We start from the raw sequence: 8926 nt of genomic DNA on the forward strand, positions 1-8926 counted from the left end.
TTTTCAGTTATCCAAACGTAGGGCCCACATTGGGAAATTCACTGACCCCGTGACGTCGTGCTCCTTTGTTTAAAATTTTATGGATTGGATCTTCATGCTCAAGTTGGCATCATTTATAATAATAAAAATATTTTATAATTAATTTAGCTTTCAGTCCAAAACTGGGATTGGGCGGAACAAAAGCGTGTGTTTGATTGAAAAAAAAAAAAAGGATGAAAACGGAAAATATTTTTTAATTTTATGAAAAATAATTTTTATCTCTCTTAATTGTAATTTTTTATAAAAAATGATCAAAATATGCTTTAGTGTGTTATACCATAAATTTTTTTCATAAAAATATTAAATAATCAAACATGCAAGTCTGAAAAATTTTCTATTGATGTGATATTTTCTATAGAAAATAATTCCAATCAAACTTGGAAAAAGATGAAAAAGGAAAATATTTTCCAATTCTATGGAAAACAATTCTTACCTCCCATAATTATAATTTTCTATGGAAAATGGGTCAAAACATGTTTTAATGTGTTGTACAATAAAAAATTTTCATGAAAAATATAAAACAATCAAACATGCAAGAATGAAAATTTTTTCTTTAATGTGACATTTTTCATGAAAAATAATTTTAATTAAACATACCTTAATTTTTTCTAAGATACTAAAACCTGAAACTAGATCGAATATACTTTAGTCCAAACTAAAATTTGGAACACCCCTACCAACGATGAATACCCAAAGTATAACATGTCACCTTTTATGTTAAGGTGTATTTGATTGTATTATCTAGAATTTAATTTTAGGTAATATTGACTAGAAAACAAAAACTATCTCACCCCTTAGAAAATGAATTTAATAGAAAAAAGTTTTAAATGGTTGTACCATACATATTTTTCTATAAAAAAAATTAAGAGTGTTTGATTGCTTTCCATAAAAAATATGTAATCATTACATATTTTCTATGAAAAATGTGTGCAATCAAACACACTCTTAGTGTTTGATAATATGGAAAATACATGAAAAATATCACATCCAAGAAATTAAATTTCATGTTTGTTGTTTAATATACTATATTTTTCATGGAATTGAATTCTATGGTACAACCATTAGGGTGTGTTTGATAGTATTTAGTTAGAAATGAAAGCATTTTCCAACTTGCATAGAAAACAAAAACTATCTCTCCTTAAATGGAATTTTTCATGAAAAAAAACTAAAAACATGTTTTAATGGTTGTACCATGGAATTGAATTCTATGAAAAATATAGCGTATCAAACACCAAAAATAGAATTCAATTCCTTGAATATGACATTTTCCTTGCATTTTCCATGCTATCAAAACTTAACCTCTTTTTTATGAAAAAACCTATCTAGTGGGGGTGGTTTTTGTTTTCTATGTAAGTTGAAAAATATTTTTTTTTCTAACTAAATATTATCGAACACACCCTTATTGTAATAAAATAAAAAATATATATATATATATATATTATACACTATCCAATTTCCTTATTTCATCTAATCTTTCACGACAGATGGTTTAAGATCAAATTTTATATTAAAAATTAAACATACTCATTGAACATTCTAATGCACTACGATGCACATAAACACTCGAGGGAAGTGAATTCACTTTTCACCCTTCAAAAAAAATGTTTGAGAAACTTAAAGCTAAAAATAAAGATAAATTAAAAAATTACAGTATACAGGAAATATAGTCATTAGACTATGTAATACCCCATATTAGTATAAGGTTGCCACATAAGTTAAGTGAGTTTAAAATATCAAAAATTAGTTTAATAATAAAAATAAGTTACCGAATCAACTCTAGGGAGTACCTAAGAACTTTGATGTCTAAGAAAAATGATATGGTATTGATGAGTATCCCGAAATAAGATTTATTGATTGCATAAGCTAATGAACTCATCAATAAAATTAGAACACGTAATATTTTTCAAAAGAAGATAAAAAATTAAGAGTTAATCTTAATTAGTCATTATACTACTAATCAGGATTATTTTTTAATTTTATCTATGCATTCATAGTCTTATATGCTCGACTAGGTTTATTTTTATTAGTGTAATTTTATTCTGGTAATTTTTTTATTAGTGTAATTAACATTATTAATCTTAATTAGTCATTATACTAATCAGGATTAATTCATAATTTTATTTATGAATTTATAGTTTTATATGGTATAATTAACATTGTAAATGAGTATCTCATGTAAGATTATTGTTATATATTATTAATTTTCAGTGCCAAGTATCTATTTTTTTCTTAAGGAGAAAAAGATAGACAAAACTGAGGATGTGTAATCGGTTATAACCGAATCAAACCGCTCAAAAAATATTAAGCGAACCGAACCAAACCGACTAACCCCACTAAACAAACTAATCGAAACCTAAATCATGGTAACCAAATTGAACCGAAAATCGAACCAACCTGGATCGAATACCAAAGAGACTGAATATCTGTTGCTGTCAGCCACTTGGCCGGCTGGTGATTCCAATGATCGGAACCGATCATTGGATTCTCTCAACCATGGTGATTCATATATCAAAAAATGACTTTGATTGGATGGTTGATTTTTTGTAGATCTAAAAATTAATTCCATAGTTAACAAAGTCAAAGAAGTTTCTGGAAAAATAGAAGTTGCCAAAAACTTACTGAAGGGCGAGCACAATGTGGAAATCAGATGAGAGAGAGATGCACTCGTCGTAGGCGTTGAAGTCGGCGTTGCTATGTCAGAAGTAGAGAGGAAGCATCGCATCGGCGTTGACGACGACATCGGAGGGGGCGATGGTGCCGCCGTGCAGGAGAGTCGAAGACAATGGGGGCAAGCAAACGGAAGGACCAAGGATCGGTTCGGTCCTTCTGCCTTTTGGGTCTTCTTTTTTCGCTGATCTACGAAGTACGAAGCCTCGAAGAGCAAGAGCCTTCGTCTCGTCTTCTCTATCGACGACAGCGAGGGATGGTGGAGGGAGAGAGAAGGAACGAACCAGCCAGTGGCCAGATCTGGGATGAAAATGAAATGAAATGAAATAGCGAGGGAGATGGAGAGGGAGAGAGAGAAAGAGAAAGAGAGAGAGAGAGTGACGAAGAGAAAATGAAATGACACTACAGAAAGACATGGGGTGCTGCGCCCGCTTGGAGGGGGGTTCACGGTTCGGTTCCTAGGGGGTTGGTTTATTCCACGGTTCGGTTCGATTTTTGGCTATTTTTATCAAAATAATCGAACCGAACAGAATAACTGATTTTTTTGCTAAATAAATAATCGAAATCGAACTGATTATTATGGCTAACTGAACCGATTGGTTCGGTTCGGTTAAATCGGTTTATCCGATTTCTTGCACACCCCTAGACAAAACAAATTTTTTTTTTGATGAGAATTAAATAATTAAATGTAATATTAATTATAAGTTTATATATATTCTAATTACTACAAAATATACAATAAATTTTAAAATCTTACGGATATATAATTATTTGTATGAATTGTATATACTTTATTAATTAGAATGGATAATATAATATATATTTTTTAATTTTTGTTATAAAATACTGAATAAATTGACACGTAAAGGGTGAGAAAGCAGATTTTGATTTCTCTTTCGTTAAAATATATATAATTTTCGTTAAAAAAAGGCGCATTTTGGTGTCCCTTTCGACTTCTAGGTGGGTGCGGGGTCATGTGAGGAACAAATTATTATAATATTTTTGCCACTTCTTCTTGTACGTCTTTTTTATGTCTGATTTAAAAAATGAATGATTTGCCTTATCAAGTGAACCACAACCTACCTTTTAGTAGATTTGTCATTCCAACCATTGTTAAGACCACTATATATTTTGGTTTGTTAAAGAATGAATTGAAGTAAATATGTTATTTTGAAAACAGTTATTATGCTTTAGCAAATTTTTTTTTTTCAATTGACCATTAAGAATTTCTATTCAAGTATTTTTAACAAGCTTTTTGTTTTTAAAAAATCAGTCGAATAAGAAATGTTTTTTAATTGAGTATTTTTTTAGTATCAAAAGTTTAAAAATTTCCTTAGTCAAGTATATCTTTCTCTCAATCGACTAATGTATTTTTATAATTGATTATTTACATATGTTAATCGAGTAAAGATTGGGTGAAATATAGCTAAATTTCTGAGCTTATTTTTAATCGAGTATTAATTGTCTATACTCGAGTATATCATTATGTTAGTCGAGTAAGCTTAGCTAAGTAGTTGAGTGCTTAATGTCAAGTCTCTGTATCTTTTGAGTCAGTCAAGTAATGACTTTGTTATACTCGAGTAAGACTTTGCAAGTGTAACGCCCCGTTAATGGTGATTTAAATTAATTCTGGAATAATTTGATTTAAAAGAAATATTAAAATAATTTGTTGTGATTAAATAAAATTAAATTATGTGATTTTAAGGAAATAAGAAATTAAGATAATTAATTTTGTTATTTTAGGAATTTTTGGAATTAGAGAAAAATTAAAATAAATTAAGTTGTGGGATTTTTAGAAGTTTCGGGCATTACTGTAATTATTAAGTGGGTGTTTGAGTGATTAATGGAAGTTGGGGGTGGTTGGTGCGAATTGCAGAAAGGCCGAAAATTCACTTTAAATATAACCTAAGTTCTATATAGGTTGAAGAGGCATCCGGGCACGAGCGGTTGCGTGCGAGGCAGGCGTAGGCGAGGTCGAGGGATCGAATCCGGTGGGCTGATTAAAATCATCCCAAGGACGTCGAAACGACGTCGTTTCGCTTAGAGGCGGTGGCCGCCCAAGCGCTGCCACGTGGCCGCCCCTCAGCCGCTTCTTTTTGCCTTTAATTGAGCCCGATTTCGAGCGTAATTGCTGCTACAGAAACATCAATTTTTGTAGGAAATTTCAGTGAGCTCGCGAACGTGAACATGGGTGATTTTGATGCTAAAAATTGGATTAATTCAAGGTTTAAATTCAGAGTTAATATTTCAGGTATGTACCTAAGCTAGTAATTAATATTTTGTGCGGTCAAAATTTTGTTTAGGGTCCAATTTTATTAATTTTGTAAATAATTGGACTATTGCAGTTTGTATAACTTTGACCGCGTTTGGTCAAATCGAGCCTAAGGATATCTTTGGAAAGGCAAGTTCTTTATACCCTCATTGTCGATTCTTTCGATGTCAATTTATTTGACCTCCCTTAGTTGATTTTGGCTGTTAATAAATTATGGAATTTGAAACGGTTTGTTTTAAAAATTAATTTATTAAATTAGTCTCGAGGGTTTTATTCGTTGGTTGGCTACGGGGGTTTGTGCCACCCCCAAGCCTATGGGAATGATGCTGTACTCACCCGGGGCTAGGTTCTTAGCTGTCGAGTATTATTATTGGATTTTTGGTTATTTATTGGCTAGAGTGGTTGTGCAGTGGGGGCAAGGATTAGCTGTTCGGTGACGGTGTGACTGTCGTACGATCTATCTTAGGCCGTCAGATGGTCTCTTCTAGTCACAAACCACTGACCGGTGTCAGGCACTGCTGACTAGCTCTGCCGTTATGTGATTATAACATACTTGGTATGTTTTATTCTTGTTGCATGGTTTGGTACGGACATGGGTACGGGCTGCATGTTGGGATTATGATGATTTGGTTATGCTTGATCACGGACATTCTAGCTTGGTCAGGTTGCATCCAGCACGGGCATATGCATCGCGTGTGATTTACTATATGGGCGGAGCATGGTCTGATGCCTGGATGTATGGGCGCCTTGTATCACGATGATGCTCATTACGCCATTGCATTTTATATGCATTGCATGGTTATTGGTAGTATTTAGTTCTTAGACGGGAGTACCGTTCCGAGGGAGCCTATGGCTTGGCTGTCGGGAGTACCGACAGGGATATGGGTGACGGGAGTACCGACCTGGGACAGTGCGCACAGGTTTGTTGGAGATCTATGTTGCCTTTCAGGGCAGCGACAGATTGATATGGGACTTGGGTGCCAGGTATCTTATGTGGGCCCCAAGGACCGGTATGTGCTTTCATTATGCGACATTGTTGCATTGTTGCGTCACATGGCTTGTGTGTACATGTGGGTTTATATTTGGGGTGATCTCCTATTCTGTTTCATTTCATATAAACTTACTGAGTCTTGCGACTCACCTTGCTTTCCATCATTCCAGGTAAGGGTAAAGCAAAAGTTGAGGGCGAGGACCGGGCCACCTAGCAGCCAGCCGTGTCGGTAGGGTGTACAGTTAGCTGCCTCCGTCTTCTCTGATGTTTTGTTAGGAGTTCTGACTCTTATTTTTGACTGTGCCGGGTTGCCTTATATTTCCTACTCATTGGCACAGGGTTTGTGTGTATTTATATACTCCGTGACCGCTATTCCAGCGGGGTACTTGTGGGCGTGCATGTATATTGTTTTGCTTTCGCTGTTGTATTTTTCGTATGTATGCATGCCAGGGTATTTTTGTCTTATGTCTATTTCTTTTTCCTCTATGTAAGCGCTTTCGTTCGGATAGACTGGGTGGTTGGGATATCCGGGCAGGGGTGCTTACAACAAGGTTTCTATATAATTGATTATTTAAATTGTCCAATTGAGTGTGGATTTCATTAATCGAGTAAGTCTAGAACTTAGTTGAGTAACTGGCAGCTGAATTCAAATTTTATAACCATTACATAATAGGTAAAAAGGAACTAGTTTTAACCATTAGAGATTTATTTATTTATTTTAATGCATCTAATTGTGTTCACTTATAAAAGAATATTAGAACATATGTATGCAAGTATGCTTAACACTTCCCATATATATTTTGCCTATATTTATAACTAATTTGACCGTTAATAGTTAAATCAAAGAAGCTCTGAATGTGTGCAGGTTTCTATGCCAATTATTAAATCTCAATCTTCTATAAAAGTCCAAGATCAACAAGAGATGAAACTATCGCTTAGAGATCCACCTAAGCTAATGCCAAGGCTGTTGGGAATCATTCTAAGTTGTTAATGTTGTTCTAAGTCCAGCTAGCTATATTCTTTCGGGCCAATGCTTGAAGTGAGCAATCTTCATATTTATTCTTCTTCACTTTCAAGCTATTATCTGTAATATCTCAAGAGCCCAAGGTCAGATCTAAGAAAGAACTCTAGAGAAGCTAATATATATATCGAGGATAGTAAGAAAAGAAATAACACCGGCTAGATATCTTTTGTGTTGAATGTGGATAAATAACTTTTGAGTTAAGTGTATTTGAGCTAGGGTAGCTCAAGGATGGGTGACCCCTGGGAAGTTCGTATAAACCTATTAGGGTAAGTTGATCCAGTCCTTCCTATCGCACTATGCGGGATGATACATGTGGTATCAGATGTAACATTCCGAAAATTGAGAGATTAATAATAATTATAAATATCAGTGTTAAGGTTATTATTGGGTATTTGGAGATTTAAGGAAAAATAATAAATTATGTTGTTTTGTGGAAATAGGAAATTTAGGTAATTAATGAAGTTATTTGGAAATATTTATAAAAATAATGATGGAATTAACTAGGTAATAATTATTAATTATTGCGTATAAGGTGATTATTTATGGGTTTAAAGAAAATATTAAATTGTTTGTATTAAAAAGAAATTAAGGTAATTAATAATCTTTTTGCTAGTATTTATGGAAATAGTAAAATAAATTAATTTAGTAGAATTTCTGGAAACTTGGGGTGTTAGTGGAATAAGTGGAAATGGAAGTTTGGGGTGTATGTGTTAATTTTCGGAAGTTATGGGTTAAAATGTAAAAAACGGAAGCAGCCGAGAGTTTCTTTAAATTTAATTTAGTGCATTATATGTATGAAGGTGATGGCTGGCTGAGTGGCACGCTGGCGCGGATGCGGGTTCAACCCGCGGGAGGCTCACGCATTGGAGAAGAAGGAATTATTTTTGGGCAGCAAGGGGCGGCCAAAACGACGCCGTTGTGGAGCGCCAGTGCTGGCCAATTGCATGGCCACGTGGTGTGCGCTGGTGCGTCCGCGCTGCTGCCCCTTTGCTTTCTCTGTTTGCATGATTTTTAAGGCCAAATTGGCCATTTTTTTGGGCCGAATTTTGTTGCTATATAAAGCTTCAATTGAAGCTTAATTGAAGATAAAAACAGAAAGTAAATTGGAGAAGAACAAGCGCGAAGGCAGCGACGAAGAAGAGAGAAAGAGAGGAAAAAATTAGAAAATTTATTTTACTCCATGCAATTGAAGATCTAAAGGGCGAGGCAGGTTAATTAGCTTATATTAAACATTTTCTATTGATTAAATCTTATTTTTAGGTTGTATTTTGGCTTATTTTAGTGTTATTATTATTTTGTAGTGCGTGGACATTTAGGGCTCAAAATCTATGAAATAAGGCAAACCGTCTTCACTTCCTAAATTTTAGTGATCTCTTATACCCGTAATAGTCTCGATTTTATACCGAATTAGCTAGATGCTTGGAGATACGTGCATAGGTCTCGTATTGAAGTTTCGTGTAATTAGTAAAAATTATTAATTTGTGTAGCGGCAGAGCAAGGAGGTGGGAATCTGCTATTAAAAGGAAAGCTCTAAACCCCATCTATAAACTTTACAATCTTCATGTAAGTCCCCGTTGTTTCCTATATTGTACCATTTCCCTTACTCCAAATTGGCGACTAGGGTTATTTATTGAGTTATTATTCATTTGTTATAATTTAAATTAAATCCGGGACTTTTAGAATTTTAGTTGTTGAAAGCCTACGGGGGTTTGTACCTCCCCCAGTCCTTTTGGAATGATACTGAACCCAACTTGGGGACTAGGTTCCTAGATGTGCGGGTTTGATTATGGAACTCTAAGGTGTGAGTAAGCTAGACTTATCGAGCAGTGGGGTATGGGTCGGCTGTTTGGTGATGTTGGAGTAGACTATTGTACGGCCCTGAAGTGGACTGTCGGGTGGACACTCCTAGTCACTGACAATTGATTGGTGCCAG

This window comes from Diospyros lotus, chromosome 4 (genome assembly GCF_014633365.1).
Source record: "Diospyros lotus cultivar Yz01 chromosome 4, ASM1463336v1, whole genome shotgun sequence".
Lineage (NCBI taxonomy): Eukaryota > Viridiplantae > Streptophyta > Magnoliopsida > Ericales > Ebenaceae > Diospyros > Diospyros lotus.